Source organism: Haemaphysalis longicornis, unplaced genomic scaffold, assembly GCF_048455015.1.
Source record: "Haemaphysalis longicornis isolate Haplotype H1 unplaced genomic scaffold, Haemaphysalis longicornis Haplotype H1 scaffold_9, whole genome shotgun sequence".
In the NCBI taxonomy this organism is placed as follows: Eukaryota; Metazoa; Arthropoda; class Arachnida; order Ixodida; family Ixodidae; genus Haemaphysalis; species Haemaphysalis longicornis.
This window is the reverse complement of record NW_027526460.1, coordinates 15,022,733-15,040,909: the sequence shown is the minus strand read 5'-3', so window position 1 is coordinate 15,040,909 and position 18,177 is coordinate 15,022,733. Positions and strand designations below refer to the sequence as shown.

Below are 18,177 nucleotides of genomic sequence, written 5' to 3'. Positions count from 1 at the left end.
GTATAGCCTGCAATTCCATCAGGATTGGGGGGCATGTGGCAGAGGCGTAGGGAATACGGCCTTCGATGCTGGGATGAGTGGGGCTGGTCCACGCAGTGACTCATGTGTTCCCGTGCGCGAAGCGTCGGTGTAGAGGAGGCATTGGTCGTTTGGTCCCGGCTTATTTGGGAGGGCATAGAGCTGTACTTTACCCAATTGGTTCGCCTTTTCTGCAGATAGCTTGTCTTGCTGGAGGTTATAATCGTATAAACCCAAGGTGGAAGGTCATCCGGGCTTTCCGGAGGAGCCAAGGTGCCCGGATTGAAGTGGTCGTACAGTGCATGGCCGTTCTGCAGACATGCATACTTTGACAGTAGCACAGCTCGGCGTTGATTTATGAGCTCGTCAATTGTGTTGAGCTGAGCTTGTTCCTGAAGGACCGGTATCGGGGTGATGCGAGGGAGACCGGTGATGGCTCGCATGGCTTCTCTATTAATACATTCCAGTTTAGCATGTTGGGAAACGGTTAGACGCTGAAACTGGGCTACATAAACCAATCGTGGTTGGAGAACAGCGCATGCCAGCCTCCGAGCGACCTCAGTTCTTGCACCACCCGCTTTTGGTGCAATGCGGCGATTGAGGCGAATGGTATTTTCCGCCGTTTGCCTCACTGCTTTCAGCCATGCTGTAGTGGTACCAGCCTGGTGAATATGCAGGACCAGAATACGGAGCTCTGTTGCTTCAGCAAGCTGATGAGTGCCTATGCGCATAGATGGAAGGTGCACGGCGAGCTTCTTGCGGCAAGCTTTGTTGGCGAATGTCATGTACTTCGCCTTCTTGGCCGAGACAGTAAGTCCAACCCTCTCTGCAAGTGCCTGGATAACTTCAAGAGCCTTCTGCAGCGCTGTATACTGTATCTGTACGTTTTTATCTGTCGACCATACTGTGACATCATCCGCGTAGATGAGGAAGCGTGTGTTCTGCACAGTGTCGAGCTGCCACGCTAAGTGAATAAATACAATGTTAAAAAGTATGGGTGGCAGCACAGCTCTTTGGGGGACACCACGCACCGAGTGAAACAGTCCCTTTTACACGGACAGCGAATGAACGGTTTTTTGAAAAGACGGCGACATAATCAACCACACGACGTGGCAGGCCCAACTTAAGCATAGCACAAATGATAGCGTCGTGGGATAGATTATCATACGCCTGTGAAATATCGGTTGCCAGTATGGTACGCGTGGCGTGGCTGTACGAAGAGACATTCAAGGTGTCTTCGGCCAACATCGCCAAACCATCTTCCGTGCCAAGGCCAGGACGAAACCCAATTTGTGCTGGGTGATATTTGCGACGCTTCTCTAGCCACCAAGAAAGACGTGTCGCCAGCATTCGTTCTGCTAGTTTGCAGATGGTGTGTGTCAAAGAGATCGCTCGGAGATTTTCTAATCGGTTAGGAGGTATTCCAGGCTTAGCTAATGGGATAACTATTGAGTGCTTCCATTTGGCCGGGATTGTTGAGGTTGTCCAGGTCTCATTAATTATATCCAGATTAGTATTGAGGATATCTCCCTCCACGTTTTGGTAAACCTCGTACGGTATACCGTCCGGGCCTGGTCTGGTACGTTTCTTGGGACATTCAATAGCGGCGAGTAGTTCTGGAATAGTAAACGGAGTCCCCAGGCCGTCCCTGTCGGCTGCAGGAGGAGGGGGATCTTGGGGAAGCGTGTGCGGCACATCGTGTAGAGGGAAGAATTGTCGAGCTGCCCGTTTGGCAAATTCTTCTGTAGTTTCCTGAGCCGCAAGGCGGGAGCTTGCCACCGGATTAGGTGGTCGACGACCGTTTTCCATTGCTCGGAATGTGCTCCAAAGTGTGCGATATGATGAACGGCCATTCATACCGTCGCACCACCGTAGCCACCTTTTACGCAAAAGAACCTTTTGGTATTATCGGGCTTTGGCTGTAAAGCGATTAACCCTGATCCTGTACGGGAGGGAGTCCATATTTCTCCCAGCAGCGATATCTGCTCTTTTCCGTGCCGCCCACAAATTTGGGAGGTGCCTGTCAGGCTTCGGTTTGGCCTCCTCTACCCACGTTTCGATCGTAGCCTCCTTTAGCTTTGCAGACAGTGTACTGTGTAATGTAGATCCCGATAGCGGCACGTCCGCAGTAAGTGAACGGAATTCGTCCCAGTTGGTAATACAGGCCTTCCGCTTGACTTTGGAGGTAATGTGCGGGCGTAGATCAATAAGTGTGAAGGGGGGGGGGGGGGAGGGGGTGACCACTGCCCTAGGCGTCTGGCTGTACCTGCCAGTAGGGCGTCCGATTTCCCATCCACCACGTTAGATCGGAAGAATTTGTAGTAGTCGTGCGGGTAAGCATGAAAGGAGCGTTGAGAAGCTGGCACGCCGTGTCGAAAAAGGTCTCGTAAATTTTTGTGCCACGCCGGGAGGACACTGCGTAACCCCATTCCATGTTTCGTTCACCAGCGTCTGCTCTCCGAGCTTCACTGCAACATCAGCTGAACCAAAAGCGAGCGAAACACGGGACCTGTAATCGGTGCTGTCCTCTCTCGTTGAGACTGTGCGCATCCGAGTGCAATACGGTAAGCTACGGATATGGGCACTGCTCTTGCAAGAACATAATGCATTGCACCCACTACCTGGCTTTTTGGAGTATCATTTCCTGCAATTCCAGATGGGCGCAAGAGTACCACGGATGCCCATCCCGGCAAGGCTGCTGTGTATGTATCTACTCAATACCCACATACACAGATATACCTTAATGCTTGGTGTAACACCAACCAGGAAGTAGTTGCTGTTCACGTTCGCCTTCTGCGCGGTACGCTGATACTCGTCTCGATCTATATGCGTCGTGCGCCATCGGCCCGTATACGACTCGGCTGGTTTGCTCATTTACGAAGAGCGTACCCGGGTGTCCCAATCCTTGTCGGTGGTGACGAGTAGTTTTTACTGGGTTATGCATGGCCAGTTAGTAAAAGCACTAAGTACCTAATGTATACTGTGACAAGTAACTGGTTAGTGTTCTGTTAGTTAGTGCCACGACCCTTTTTTTAAGAGTGCTCGGCAGCAGGTCACCGCAGTTGATTGTGCGTGTGTATGCGCACGGCCTCCGCGATCAGCAACGCGCGGCGATGGAGCTGATGGTGGAGGCCCAGCGGTCCTCCTTGACTGGCGCACAGTGCGGTGCGAGTGAGGCACCGTGTGACTTTCTGTGATACGCTTTCCTCCCTTGACTCCTTTGACTTTAGGCTCCCTCTTAGTCGCTACTACTTTTTTATTTACCGTTCCACCTTCCCTCGTTAGTGTGCTTCCGTGTGTATATTTCGCGTTTTTTTTATACAGTCTAGTCCACTTATAACAAAATCCGAGTGCCAAGGAAATCCCATCGTTATAACCGATAATTGTTATAAGCGGGTTGCGAAATAAAAAGACGGAACAGAGCTCAAAACATTTCATTCGCATGCCAGCAAGGTGGTACTACTACTAATTTGCGGAAAAGACGCCACAGTCGTTCACCTTTGTTTGCCGCTTGTGAAGCTAGCGCAAATCTTTTCCAAGAGCATGTACAGGTGCTTCACCTAGCTGAGGTAAATGTCCTTGGCGGAAACAAAGTCCCCGAGGGACGGACTGTATCATGCATTGGGCCTCCTACGGAGACACTACCTGAGTAGGCTGCGCAACCGCGTCATTAGAGTCGTCAGTGTTGCACTTTTGGCGCACAATATCACCGCATTAAATCGTTATATCCGATATCGTGGCACTGGAGCATTGTAATAAGCGGTTTATTTTACCATAGAAAGAATAAAAAAGTTGACTGTGCCATAACTGTTCATCGTTATATCCAATATATTGTCATAAGCGGCGCTAGCGGGGTCTTCGGTCACTCACTCACGCACACGTGTATTCTGCGCGCGATAAAGTTGCGGGGACGGACTTAGTGACATACGTACGGCGATTACTTGCTCAAACCAGGTTATAGCCTTCTGCGACATAAAAAAGTAACGCTTTTTTTTTATATAAAACTACCGTCGTAATGAATGTCATCATACACAAACGTGCTGAAAAGAATGTGGGCCATGATGCACGCAATGTGACGCTCTCTCATCTTATGTTTGGAGCTTTTCATAGCTTGCAAAGTTGTCAGCGACGCATTTTCGCGCATAGAGTTGCCAGCTCCACCCATCTTTCTTCTTACTCTCGTTTTCTTTTAAAATGTAAGCTGCGCCCAGTTGACTACACAGCGGTAAGATGTGAGCGCGTAGCTACTTCACCGCGCCTATTTCGAAAGCAATGACCGGTGCCAGGTATATTCACCCTGTTCGTTACCCGATCCACGTTAGCTCGCTCTTCCGGGGGGAGGCCCCGTGTCGGAGACGGGAAAACGTTGACCGCGGGAGGCGTCATCACGCTGTTGAACGGTTGAGCCAACGCGTTGATCCCGCCGCCGCACCCCCCTTCTTAGCGGAGGGAAAGGGGCAGACGGAGGAGGAGACCGGTGGCGCGCGCCTGTGACCCCGGGGCCGGCGGGTCTTTGACCCGGCGAGGGCGTCCGGCCGCCCCGGCGAAGGCTGCTTCCCGGCCGGGTCGTCGACCCCGGCCCGGGAGCCGTCGACCCCGACCGCGCGGTGCCCCCGGCTGAGCCCCGGGTCGACCCGCTTCCGTTGACTCTCACCGGTGGCCGAGGTGGGAGAGGCGGCCGGGGAGGAGGAGGGCGCAGGTGCGGCGGCTGCCGTCCTCGCCGCCGGCGGCCCCGGGTTGCCTCTGGAGGGGAGAGGGCGGGTGACCGGGCCAGACGCGCCGCCGACGACGGAACAGGGTCGCGCTGAACTGTGATGCAATGACCGGCGTGAACGGCTGTTTATCTTCGTGAACTGGCGAACAAGGTGCGTTGCACCTGCCCCGCTCGACGACGCGCTGCTCTGTCTTCGCTTGTCGACATCCAGGGCTTGTCCGGAGCGCGTGTATTGCCGCAATCGCGACTCGCTGATAGCGATAACAGCGCGAGGCGAATGCCCCCTTCGGCTTTCTCGCACCTCCGCCTGTGAAACTGGAGGCCTACGAACTTCAAAATGTTTCTCTTTTTTTTTTTTTTTTGTCTGCACGTTTACTTGCATAGAAAGGATGACTACATTCTCCCAGCACTGTACGAGTCCTAGCTGTACGTTGAGATCCGATAATGCTTGATTTTTTGCAACAAACTCACGATCGAGTCGTGCTATCTGCGCAAATAAAACTGATCCTGTATGACAGGACGAAAAAAGTTCGGTTGGGTGAATTGCTAATTTTTTTGCGCTTTTTTTTATCCTGTTGGCAAGGGTGCCTTATTACCCCGCGCAAATATTCTTCAGTGGGTAATTTCAGTGGGAAGAAAATAACACACAAACAAGAAAACAAAGGTATAAGTATGTGCAATCTAAGAAAAACGCTTGTATAATGTTTGTTAAAAAAAAGCGTAGGCTCTGGTATCCGGTACCTCCAATTTTCCCCGTATTGCTCGTTGGCCTTTTCTCGCACGTTTTGTCGGCTGGATGCAGCTAAGGTATGTGCGGATAGAGAAAATTGCTCGTGAAAACTAAGCTCATGCGAGTTCATGAATGTGTTCGTAAAAATCTTGGGCGCGAGTTATTCTCACCCGTGTTTTTTCGTGCCCTTCGCGCGCCTGCTTTCCTCTCTCAGATTTTTTTTTTTTTTTTTTTTCAACGTAACATTGATCGGTCAACAACTAGGAAACAATTTACTACCGGCCGGGCTCTGTTTCGGGAATAGTTTATTTTCCGTCAGATGGTTGCTCCGAATTCCCCGCGTGACCGTACGTGCACTCTTCGTACACACAGGGACTCTGACCCGACGTAGAGCGGCCGCCGCGTTCGCAACCAGGCTTCCCCGCAGGGCTCGGCGCAACAGCGTCCGTTCGCTCTCCCCGCAGGTGAAGCGGGCGGAGGAGAGCGCGCGTAGGAGAAAGCGTCGCGTCTTCCTCCTCCGAGTCAGCATCCGCCGCTTCTTCCTGGAACGAAAGCGAGAGTCTCGCATCCGGGAAAGAGGGAAAGGCGCGCCCTCCTCCCTCGCCGGCGGCCGAGAGGAGGAAAGGGTCGGTCGCCAATCGACGGGTCCGTCCTACCAGGGGCCGGCCGGTTGTTCTCGCGCGTTGTGTCCCATCCAAACCAGCTGAGAGGATGTCGCGACCACCACCCCGACACCCCTCGAGCTTTCTTGGTTGGACTCGTCCACGGCAAAAGTTTGCTTTCCTGATCCCTCCGCGAGTATCGAGAGTGGGCAAGGAGAAATAGAGAAAGCTAGCTAAAAGGGGTCCGCCCGCGGATGGGGCGATGCCTCGCGCGGCTTTTTTCCCGCCGGCGGAGATAGGAGGAGGAGGTTGTCTGAGGCATCCGTCGGATTCTCAGCGTGGCTTCCGGTGCACGCGATAACTGAACAGGGAAACTCTGGTTTCGATCAGTGCAGCAGACCTCATCGTGGCCTGCGCAACGGGTATGCACGTACTAGGCCACTGACTATGGATGCGTTGCTATGAGCGCATTCGTACCTAGTAAGCACTTCACCGATGTTTTATAAAATGTTCAATGGACATACCAGTAGTCCTGCAAATTCGAGTAGGAATGCGAACAAGGGGGGAGGGCCGTTGGGATGTAACAGTAAGTGGTCCACACGCAGCCTGCAACGTCTGATGATGCATAAGCAAAGAATGCATTGTTTGCTGTTGCAGTTTTTTTTTTTTTTCAAGCCCATTTATCATTTCAGACCATTTAGTAACATTCAACTGGTTGGTTGCATTGAGTGGGAGAGAGAAAAATTCAGTTAAGCTGGGGAAAGCCAGCATAAGCAGACTTGCTACGTCAGATTGAGATGAGTAGCTTATATAGTGGCTCTGGGAATTAACTAAGCGATGGGAAAGTGCGCGGAAGAAAAAGGCGCGAAAAATTAAAAGGGGAGGGCGGGAGTAATTAAGACGTGCAACAGTACGACTTCATTTTAGAACGAGTTCTTTTGAATTCGGGTTTATTTTAAGACCATCTAATTTACTAGGAATAGCTGAACAAAGAGGCCGAGCCAAATATGAAGCCGTAGTTTTAACCTGAGAGGAAGGGAGAAAAGGGAAGAGATATGTGACAAATTTACTCGCAGCACAACGAGGGATGCGATAGCGTGTTGTCTTCCCACTGCATTCATGATCCCAACTACGACCTACAACTGTGCGATGAAAGAGATTGGGTGTACGTCTCTTGGGAGGGGGCAACGGGGTTTGAACAAATTTCGCATAGTGGTTTCGTTACAGAACTCCCGTATCTTCGTCTTGGGGTAGGTGATCACTGCATAAGGGAAGCGGTTACGGAATAATAGCAAGTATTCGAGGGGAGTTGGTTTTTAGAAAATCGAAAACCCTTTCTTAAGAAAAAAGGCGGTTAAAACGCGAAGCTTGAAGGGGTTAAAACGTGAAGTCGAAGTCCAAAATCCAAACTGCTTCGACCGTGTTGGAGTGGCGCAATCGAATAGACGTTGACATCATAACGTGAGGGAGCCAGGTTCGATTCCGACCACGGAAAGCGTTTTCTTTTCTTGGGGTGCTCGGTGTGCCTTCGTTATCGTCATCGTTTTGCGAAACCCATTGTGTAAGTTGGTTTTCCTGAAGTGCGTTTTGCGCGACGAGTGAGGCTTAGAAAGCTTCGCTTTAAAAGCGTACGGGGCATTGTCAAGTGATGGTTCATTCGTACACCCTCAAAAGTTCTCGCTCAATCTGCTTTCCAAAAGGACGCGCTATTCCCTTCTACACAACACCAACATCCGCGTCGACTGGGTACCTGGCCACGAACCATTTTCTTCAGGCAACCAGGCGGCTCATGTGGCCGCTCAGGAGAGTTCCCCCTTTTATCCTCCACTGGTGCCTGGGGTAAGGCCGTCGCGGTCCCCCTCTCCCTCCCCAGCGATGCGTATTCATCAGCACAAGAAGGACCGACGAACACGTCTAAAAGCCCTAACTCCAGCTGGCTACCTCAGCCGCCTACCTCCTATTCCCCGCTCAGGCGAAATTTTTATTAACAAATATATTGCAAATTCAGCGTACACACCTGAAACACTTCGCAAGTGGTATACCCCTCACCTGCCCCCTCGATGTCCTTACTGCCGTACCACCACTCCATCAGACCTCACACACCTAGTTTGGTGGTGCCCAGCTTTCGCCACGCACCGTACATTTAAATCTCCCCAACCCCATCCCGATCCACAACAAACTGATGCACAACTATTATATGAAATAGCGGTTTATTCAATTAAAAGCGGTCTGGCACGGGTTGTTTGAGCGGGTCCTCCCCCGAACGAACTGGTGTATGTGCACAAACCCTATTGCGATCACCATGAACCGGCCCATGAATTGCAGGTTATAAGAACTGGCCCAGTTATTGAGTCTACTGAGAACGACCAGCATTCATTTGTTTATTTTCTCTTACCCTCCCTCCCCATTCATTTCCCCCATCGTGACCAGTGGTCATCCTTTTCTATTAAAGGTTGTCTCTCTCTCTCTCTCTCTCTCTCTCTCTACTCATCCGCTGTCGAGATCCCGTTCCTCCACAAGTTATAGTGAAGAGTGGAGTGACCAAGATGACTGTCTCCTACGAGGGGCGTTTTAATGATGCCGGTCGCAACGTGCTCCTCGCGTTGGTGGCGTCAGCTCCTGGTCGGTGACAAACGAGTCATAATCAAGATAAAGACACATTGACGCACTTATATGTGCTTCAGGTCATGCATATACAATTCACATTGTGTCTAATTAAGGCTTGAGTTTGAGCTAGTTGGCTATGCATCATTTGAACAAACAGCGCAAGGACGCGGACGAAACAACGAAAAAAAAGGCACTACAAGCGCTGTGATGTCAAAGACGGCAGCGCATGTACTGTCTTTTTTCTTTTTCGTTCTTTCGTCCGCATCCTTGCGCTGTTTGTTCAAATCATATTGTGTGATGAAAGCGCTCAGTCACAACAAGCGTCCCAAACAGGTTCGAAAGTGGAGACAGCACGGAAGGGCGCGACTTAAGAGTGACAGATGGAAACCGATGCTACGGGACTACGGCAGTGCAAAGCAAACACGGAAACGACGGGGTCGTGATCCGGCTTGTCGCGCAACGAAGTTCAGTTCGTTCCCACGCGGGTGGTCTACTCTCTACCCTCCTCTTTCAAAACCTCGAGATGCAAAAGCGTTCACTTTCTGGGGCACCGTTCGGGACAATCTCATTTTCGGCAGGGGGTGTCGGTCTTCCCAGCGGCCCCAGCGGAGTAGCCGGAGGAACGGGGGGAGGGCAGCCCTGTCGGGGGGTTTTCGGGGCACCCGGGTGCGAAAACGGAGCCGCGCCGGGGAAGAGTCGCCTCGTCCCGTCCGTCACTGGGGCGCGGGGCTAGCCGGCAGTGGAAAGCGGTCAGACGCGGCCCGGATTGTGCCACCGCGAATAGCGCGGTCAAGTCCCCGAAATGCGACCGCGATACCCACATCGACGCCCCGAAATGGAAACCCGGAGCGCGGCGCTCTCTTTTTGCTCCCCCCGCGACCTCCCCCTCGCGTTGCCCCCCTTCCTTTTTCTTCTTCGGTTGCCAGAGAGCCTTTGTTCGCGGCCCTGCCTTTCTCCTGGCCAGTGCGCGCGTGCTACTCACCCAGAAAACAACGGAGCCGCGGCTTTTATTTTCAAAACGAGGACGGAACAAGCGAGGGTGGGCGACGGCGAACCGGCAGGGCTCTTCAGGCGACTAACGACTGAACGGAACGGACGGCCGCGGCTAATTGCTTTTCCGACTTTAATCTAATTTGCTGAACGAAAACAAAAGTCACTCAAGTTTTACGTGTCACTGCAGTTCTTGCAGCAAGAATAGGAGAGACTATTGTTATGCCTTTTCTGTTGTTGTCTTAATTTAGGTAAACGGTGAGAACATCGAATCAGGGTAAAACGGCACCATCCCGTTCCGTCTAGACTGATCGCCGTAAATGGAGTTCGTGACCTCTTGAGTGGGGATAGACTGCCATGACCCGAATACGTTACTCACGGTGCGACCAGTCAATGCAAGCTGAACGCGCTAGAAATAATAGCAGACGAAGCTAAATTTCATAAACACCTAACATTTGTAATTTCCACGTCGCTCATCTACAGGCCTTGGTGTAAACCATAATCAACTACTTTCTCAGCTTACAATATCCGTCAACAAATGTTATAACGAACAAAATGAATTTTCAGTTAGCAGTACAAGGGAGTGCACTGTGATCATTAGTAATGGAAGTGGTAGAAGCTCGCATTAGTGAACGGCGCGCACCGCCACTCCGTGCCGCCGCAGCTCCTGGTTTACACCATAATCAACTACTTTGTCAGCTTACAATATTTGTCAACAAATGTTATAACGAACAAAATGATTTTGCAGTTAGTAGTACAAGGGAGTGCACTGTGATCATTCATAATGGAAGTGGTAGGAGCTCGCATTAGTGAACGGCGCGCACCGCCGCTCCGTACCGCCGCAGCTCCCCCGTCGTCGGCGGCAAGGTTAAAGCGAGCGCGGCCTCGTTGGAATGAGTGACGTCACGCGGAGGGATCAAGAACCTCGGCGGAGGGGTCGGTACACTCCGGGCGAAAGCGAAAGCCGGCCAGCCCCAGTTCGGCCAACGAGTTCAATGTCGAGCCCGCGGAATGTGGGCCTCTTCCTGTTGACCGGAGAGAGTGGGCTGCGCGGAGCACATATCGGGCGCAGCCCAGTTACCCCGTTGGGCTTGCCTTTCCGGGCCCGATTTGAACTCGACCTGAATGGCATCACAGCCAGGGACGGCAGGGCTCTCTCAACCTGGATTAGGATGACAGTGCCGGCAAGTCTCGCTCAGGGCGAAATAAGAAAGCCGGAAGTTCCGCAGGCGTGAGCAGCTTACGAGCGGATACCGAGAGTCGAGAGGAGAGGGAGGCCGTTCACTCGAGGGTGGGACGAAGAAAGAGAATTCGGAGGCAAAGAATAGACTCGGGCAACGCAGGACGGAAGCGGTAGGTGGTCTATGGGAGAGGCCTTCGTCCTGCAGTTGATAACACTAGGATGATGATGATGATGATGACAGCGACGATTATTATATCAACAATAATAATAATAATAATAATAATAACGATGATGATGATGACGACGACGATTAGAAGTAGCCTACGGTCACAACTTTTTTGTGCTGGTTGAGAAGGTGAGGAGCTTGGAATTGAGAAAGGGCGGAATAAAGCTGCAGATGACCAGATCATTCCTTTTCTTTTTGTAAACAACACCGCGTTGTTTCTTTGTGGGCGTCTGCATTTGATCAAGACAAGGGCTGACGCAAATTTTTGGGCTCCCCCGTAGCGTTTTATCAGTGTTTACACGCTGATCAGGTTAATTGTAGTTCAGTTATAAGCGCAGCGCACCGAAAAGATGAGTGAGACAGTGTTATAGGTTCGAAGAGTGGATGAATAGAAGGAAAATGACCTTAGGAATGTTTTAATTACTGCCACTGCGTTTATCAAAATGTCACATCGGATTGGTATGACTCAAGCTCGTCCACACAATAGATTTTTGAGAGGGTAGCACTACCTTTACACCACACGTCCAAACCAGCGGAGATTATTTGTAGGACGTATGCAATGTTTCCGCGTTTAAAAACGCCGTCACGTCAGTCCCGGCGCCATTAGTTCCGAAGCTCGAAGAACCGCAGTCAAATTAAATTCCCCGGGCCAAAATGCCTTTCCCCCGAGAAACCCGGAGCCCACATACCGTAATACGGAAAGGAAGGAGCGCCGTTGTTTTGTTTTTCGAATAAAATTTCCGGGCAAATTTATTGTAATGTTGCTTTCACTTCTACCGTTCTCTCTTAAACGCGAGGACTGAACTGCCGCGAATATTTCACTTATTAGTGAGTCGCACGGTGAGTGAATTGTTTTGTTAGTTTTGCATGTTGTGTGAGTTCGTTATACAGTAAAAGCTCGCTGATTCGAACTCGGTTAATTCGAACTCACGCCCTGGTCCCGGCACAGCCCTGTATATTTTAATGAGGGAAAACTCCAGATAATTCGAACGCGTCGGGTATCCAGAACGGGTATCCAGAACGGGTATCCAGAATTCGAACTATGATCTCCTGGTTTTTATCGCTCCTGGCAAGAGTCGGCCCAGAGTGATTACAATGTGTTGCAAATTCGAACCAAACCAAATTTACTAGAGAGCAAAACAACGAAACAGAAAAACAGCAGCGTGGCGCACGCGCTACGCTCCTGCAACAGCTTTTTTCGCGTCTACAGATGGCGCCGCGCCCCCGGCGCCAGTGCTCCGGCGCATGCGATTAATATTTACGAAATCACCTGCCACAAACGTATAGTAGCGCCTAATTCGTGATAACGAGTCCAGAGGTGGCTTCTCCGTGTTCTGCCTGCGCAGTGTGGCGCGATTTCCATGCATTCTAGCGCCCGCCCGCCAATTCGAACTCCGCTTATTTCAAACAATTCTATGGTCCCTTTCCAGTTCGAATTAACGAGCTTTTACTGCAATTGGTTGCTTCTCGCGCGCACAGCGGCGGGAGAGAGCGGGAAGTCGGCGGCGGCATCCACTTCGTCCATGAGAAAAGAGGCGGACGGGGAGGCGGGGCCTGTCGTCTCGAGGACGCCCGGCCAAGGAGGCGACCCCGGTCAAGTCGGTCAAGTGCACTACCTGCGTCCCAGGGGTCCCGATATGGGGCACACCCTCGGGCCCCGGTCGCCCCAAGGTCACGGGGCCAGGTCTCTCGGAAGGGGCTTTCACCCGCGACCCCGCACCGGTCGGGTCAAGGAGACACGGCGTTGCCCCGAGGTCGCCGTTCGCTGTCAGCCTTCGCTTCATTCGGTGGCCACGGTCACACGACGGAATTTCTTGGTGTTGTCGCTGTGTGCTGGTAGAAGGAGCCCCATTTCCCGCCGACACTGCCTCGTGGCTGTTCTGTGGCTAAGGCAATGTGCTGCTCTGCTCGAGGTAGCGGGTCCGATTCTTGGCCATGGGAGGGGCTCTTTCTCCGATGCGGGTTAGATATGTATACATTAATGCTCGTGTGTCTCATATTCGGTGCGCGTGAAATAACTTCACGTTGTGCAAGATAGTTTACGCTACATACGCTTAAGCAGTACGCAAGCTTTGGCTATTTGCTACACTATGACAATAAAAACTGCGCAAATACGTGGGCGCAAGGAGAAATTAGACAGACACGGCACAGACTAACAACTGAGTAGTGAGTGAAGTAACATTTGTACAAGCGTAAACACGCAAAAAGCGCACCGCGCGCATGTGCAAAAAAAAATAAAATAAAGACAGGCAAGAAGCAGAGCGCTAGAAATTGGGAATAGCAGGAAAACGATACGGCAAAAAAGGCATTACAGTTTGCTTTATTCACACCAGAGGCTCCTCAATGGCACGAAAGGTGAGTGCGCCGAACGCACCTAACACTAAACGCGAAGTGTAAAAATAGGGGGGTGGTGAGTTAATAGAGAGTTTTAGTATAGCGTTTTAGCTGTAGCGTTAACGTTTTGCGGGCCGCAATCGCGAACGGATAGCGCCTCGTTATGCTACGGTTAGCGTGCCCGCTAACGCTATGGGCGCGCTAAAGTGGTGCTTTCCGCTATACTAAAACTCCCTAATACCTGAGCTACAAATAGGCTATGTGCGTCTTAGAGGGAGCCCTCTTCTGACATGTGTTTCTCCAATCATTTGCAACCACAACCAAAGAAACCTACACAGAGGACATACTGGTACTCTCAGACCAACTAATTCTGGAGAAAGAGAAATTAATAAAATGTTCTCGCCAGCCTTCGAGCAATGCTGTCATCGGTTTCGGTGGTTTCAACTTGGCAGTTCACGGCTGGCACCTGGGCTGCCTCTTCGTAAAGCACTACTGAATCATCCTTTCTGTCAACCTCGATGAGGCAAAGGTTGTGCTTATGGACATAGTACATAGTAGACGGCCAGCAACTGCCCCTAGGCTTCTATAAATTTCGTTAAAAGCCGCCTTGCCAGTAATTCTGCGTTCTGTTGAGGCAGTTGCATCTAGGAAAAATTAGCTGTTTCGCTGAACTATGGGCCTTTCTCAAGCACTCCTTGCTCAAACATATCTCAAGCACACAGACACATACAGACACACATGCGCTCCCGCGGCTGCGCATGCATAAACTCAGTCGGTCGTTCGGAGTAATTGTTTGCTGCGATCTGTTCGTTGTACCCCGACTTTCGGGCGGGCAAGAGGGCACACCGAGAACAAGCTCGACAACAGAAGGAGCGGTTTCTCGCCCATTGTCGAATGCTGCTCCCTCTCTTCTCTCTCCCCGTGCCCCAGTAAGTTTTCTCGCACCCGGAAGACCCCGGCGGCGGCTCAAGGTTTCGAGGGTGCGAGGACGCTGACACGGCTGTTCATCCACCAGCGGGCGTCGGCCGATGCGAAAGGCAGGCGTAGAGAGGATAGCGGACGACCCAGCGTCGGCCGACCCGGTAACCGTGGTCGCCTGGTCGCGAAATCGGACCCGCTCGCGCTGCTCGCGGGCCGCCGAGGGGTCGCCGGGCGCGAATCTGGATCAGGCCACGCGGTGGCCGGCCGGGGCTGTCGGTCGGCCGAGCGCCTTTCGGGGTCAAGCCGCAGCCCGGCCCGTGCATTGTGCGGCCCGCGACGACCGCCCTTCCTGGCCCCCTTGTTCACGGGGGTTGCTCAGCGGGGCGGCGACATCACTGCCACGCGTTCGAAGCTCCCGCCAAAACCAGGGCATTCGCCGCGCTTCCACGAAGCCACGGGGGTAGTTTCGTCATCTAGGTTGACTTTGTGCTTTGGATGTGTACTCGGGTACGGGAACGTTGTGGCAGGGCCTATGTGCGATGTGTGCTTGGAAGTTAGCGGCTTTTAGGAAGGTCGAAACACAAGCGGTGGGGCGTGGGGACCCATTGCTGGGGGCGGGTAGGGGGGGTATTGGGGGGGGGGGGGGGGGGGAACTTGGAACTGCTGTGGAACCTTGGAACTTGGAACCTTGGAACTGCTGTGATTCTACCCCCGCCCCCAACCTCATTTCTGGAAGGGATGGCGGAGGTGAAACTCCTCGGTCCCACCCCTCTCTCGTTCCCTAGAATTCTGAAAATCTAAAATCATGATAACAAAACGACAAAATAAGTAAACAAAAACTAAAAAAACTGTCTGCCCAATTGGTTCAAAGATTGCGTCTTGTTTTGCCTCACATTGTCTTTAGCTGCCCTCTTGTTCTCATAGTAAATTGCGTTAATTACAGTTTATTCGGTCCATCCACCAACTAGACTGCGACAAAGGTTCGTTTGGGATATCGTCAAACTGATACCCACCACTGCCCGGCTTTGTTCAGTTTCATGAAATATGGCATTGACCCTAACTGAAAGTAATGCGCTTCTTATTTGTTTCCTGCAAAAAAAAAAAAAAACATAGAGGTGCCGAGGACTCCTAAGTGGAAGTCGTCGGCTAAATGTGTAAGTCGAGCCCATTAATGTCGGTTTCACTACTATACACAGATGCATTGCTTGCAAGACATTTTTTTTTTTCAGGCCCCCGTATATAGAGTCTGATACCAAATTAGGTACGCCCTAGGATCTTTTATTAAATACCTTCAAAAGACCCCGTGTATAGATTTATGAAGCGACATACAACGAGCTCGTTTAAACTCAGCTTCACATTTGTAGGAGCAATATATGAAGCCTGGTATCGAAATATGACGGCTTATACCCTGTAATGCCCAACGTATCATTTAAGATACTCCATCTTTCGGATTCTTTTTACTCGCACCTGGGCCTTTCGACCACCAAGAAATGCCCAGTGTATCATTTCTGATACTTTCTAAGACCTCCTAAGCCTTAAAAAAAAAAAAAAAAAAAACCTCCTCACGGACTCCATGCGGCTCGATAACGGGCCGCATGGAGACTCAACTATAGTTTGAAAGATGTATTCCTCCACCGTAAGCGCCCCCGGCGGGTCTACACCTACTTTTAATGGGTATATAATGCATTTTTTATGGTGTATATGATGCATCATCCACCTACTTTAAATGTAGGTATGCATATACGTACATGTAAATGTGTATATGGCACATTATATGCTTATGTTATATATGTAGGTATATATATACTTACTTTTTATGCGTTTATAATATAACCCTGGAAGGAAAAAAATTTTTTTGGATTTATTTATTGTTTGAGTCACAAAATAAACTATAATGCAATTAAGCATTAGAATTTGTAACCATTGTTTTCATTGTTTGGGCATTACAGGGATCAGCTTACGGGTCTTTTATTAAATACAGCGCTATACACAGAGCCCTTCGAAGGTTCACTTCACTACTTTGCACAAACACCTTGCCGGAAAGACACTCTTCCATGCGCAAAAGGGCCTTTTTATTAATAGCGTTTCTGTATGCGGCCAAAGTGTGACAAACAAATCAAGCGTTACAGACGCGTAAGCGGGTTTCCTCGTTGAAACCACATAGAAGCATTTAAATGTTGCAATTTTCGGCGAGCCGCCAAGCTAAAAAGAAAATTAGGACACAATTATCTCCTGGAGACATAAAATTGTGCTGCCACGTTCCGCTAATAAGCACATTTCCTTTTCTTTTGAAATGTTTGTATCCAGAGTTTTTTATTGCGTCTTTTGTGGAGCTTCCCACGTTTTGCAACGTTCCTTTGGAAGCAGCAATATCTATGTTGTCGCACTCCCTTCGTTATTTTCTATTTCACTAGATTTCTGCTAACTTGGTATCTCTAGAAGCGCGATAATCCTGCCGGTGCGTCGCGTTTGTACTACCATGCCTCCTTTTCGGCAGTATTTTTTATATTACCATGAACATGAAGGAGTTTGAACATACATCTTGTCTTGGTTCTGCGCATTTGTCATTTAAAGAAAAAAAAATTATCCGGACACCGTTCCCGGATTCCCCAGAATACCCAAAACAGAGCAGAAGCAACTCAGACAGTACAACATTCTTCAAGAAAACAATAGGGATATAATTAAAAAGGGCAGAAACTAAGCTGGGTTACCAGTATTGTTTCGCTCGAATTTGGCGCGCTTTACGAACGGTGACCAAGTTCGCCACCAGATCGCGCTGCCGCTCCAACGCTAAAAATTTGGCTAGCGACGCCAAGCGAGGGCATTCCGCCCAACCAGAAATTGTAGAGGCAGCCTTTCTGTCGTAATTGTAGTTAGTATAAGCTCCATTAAAAATTTAGAACGATCAGAAACCCTTTAAAGCTTTTAAATCTTTATAAACTATAGCGAAAAGCCCCGTTTAAGCTGTGCTTGTGGTGTAGTGGTTATCACATCCGCCTAACACGCGGAAGGTCCCAGGTTCGATCCCTGGCAGGCACATAGATTTTTTTTTTTTTTTTTTACAGGTCGTGCTTATTATGTACTTGTATTTTCGGTCCCTTTACCACTCACGGAAAGCGTGGTTGTATGCGTGAATGTTGTCCTGTTGTGCACACGTCTCCGTCCTATCACTCATATAACATTGCTCCGGCAGGGTTGTTCGTTTTCGGGCAAAACCCGATTTTACCCTTTTTTTACACATCGAAGGTGTTTCAGGAGGATCGGGTTAAACCAGCTGTCTCCCCGAGTGGACCTTTTCAAAGTGGCGATCTGCACAACGGTGCGGTGGCGGTCCGCCGTCCTAAAGCAGCATTTTCTGGAAGCAAGTTTTACGGACTCAGCTTCCGAACTCATTGAGTACGCATGACCGTACCTCTCGTATGACCCTACCTAAGGCTGGCAAATCGGTTTAGCTAAAAGCCGATGAAGGGACTTTAGTGCCAAGATCATGGAAGCTGTGCCGTAGAGAGAACTTCATCCCAGTTGAGGTACGTTCAACGTTCAGACAGGTCTCGAATGATATACCGACGTGTTGCGCATGCAGGTGCTAATGTATGTAAACAAGGATGAGCGAAAACTCGATGACCAGCTTTTTGTAAACTAAATGTTTCATTTCTTGGGAGTTATCAATGATGTTTACTGTTATTATTACTGATTCCTTTCCAAACAAATGCCGAATTACGGATAGCATCTTCTAGAAAACTCTGATGTCCCCACGATTACCGTTTGAAACACCAACTTTAACGCATTAGAATAGAGAAGGTCGTGAAATGAGGTGACTACTTAGTGCATCTGTAAATTTAACCATAAAAA

The 18,177-nt window shown here is 50.3% G+C and overlaps 1 non-coding gene across 1 annotated transcript; it reads left to right on the top strand.

The window, feature by feature from the left end:
• The first annotated feature begins 17,291 nt into the window (after positions 1-17,291).
• Positions 17,292-17,364, top strand: Trnav-aac (transfer RNA valine (anticodon AAC)). The gene has a single exon. It is a non-coding gene; the product is annotated as a tRNA-Val (tRNA).
• The last annotated feature ends 813 nt before the right edge of the window (positions 17,365-18,177 follow it).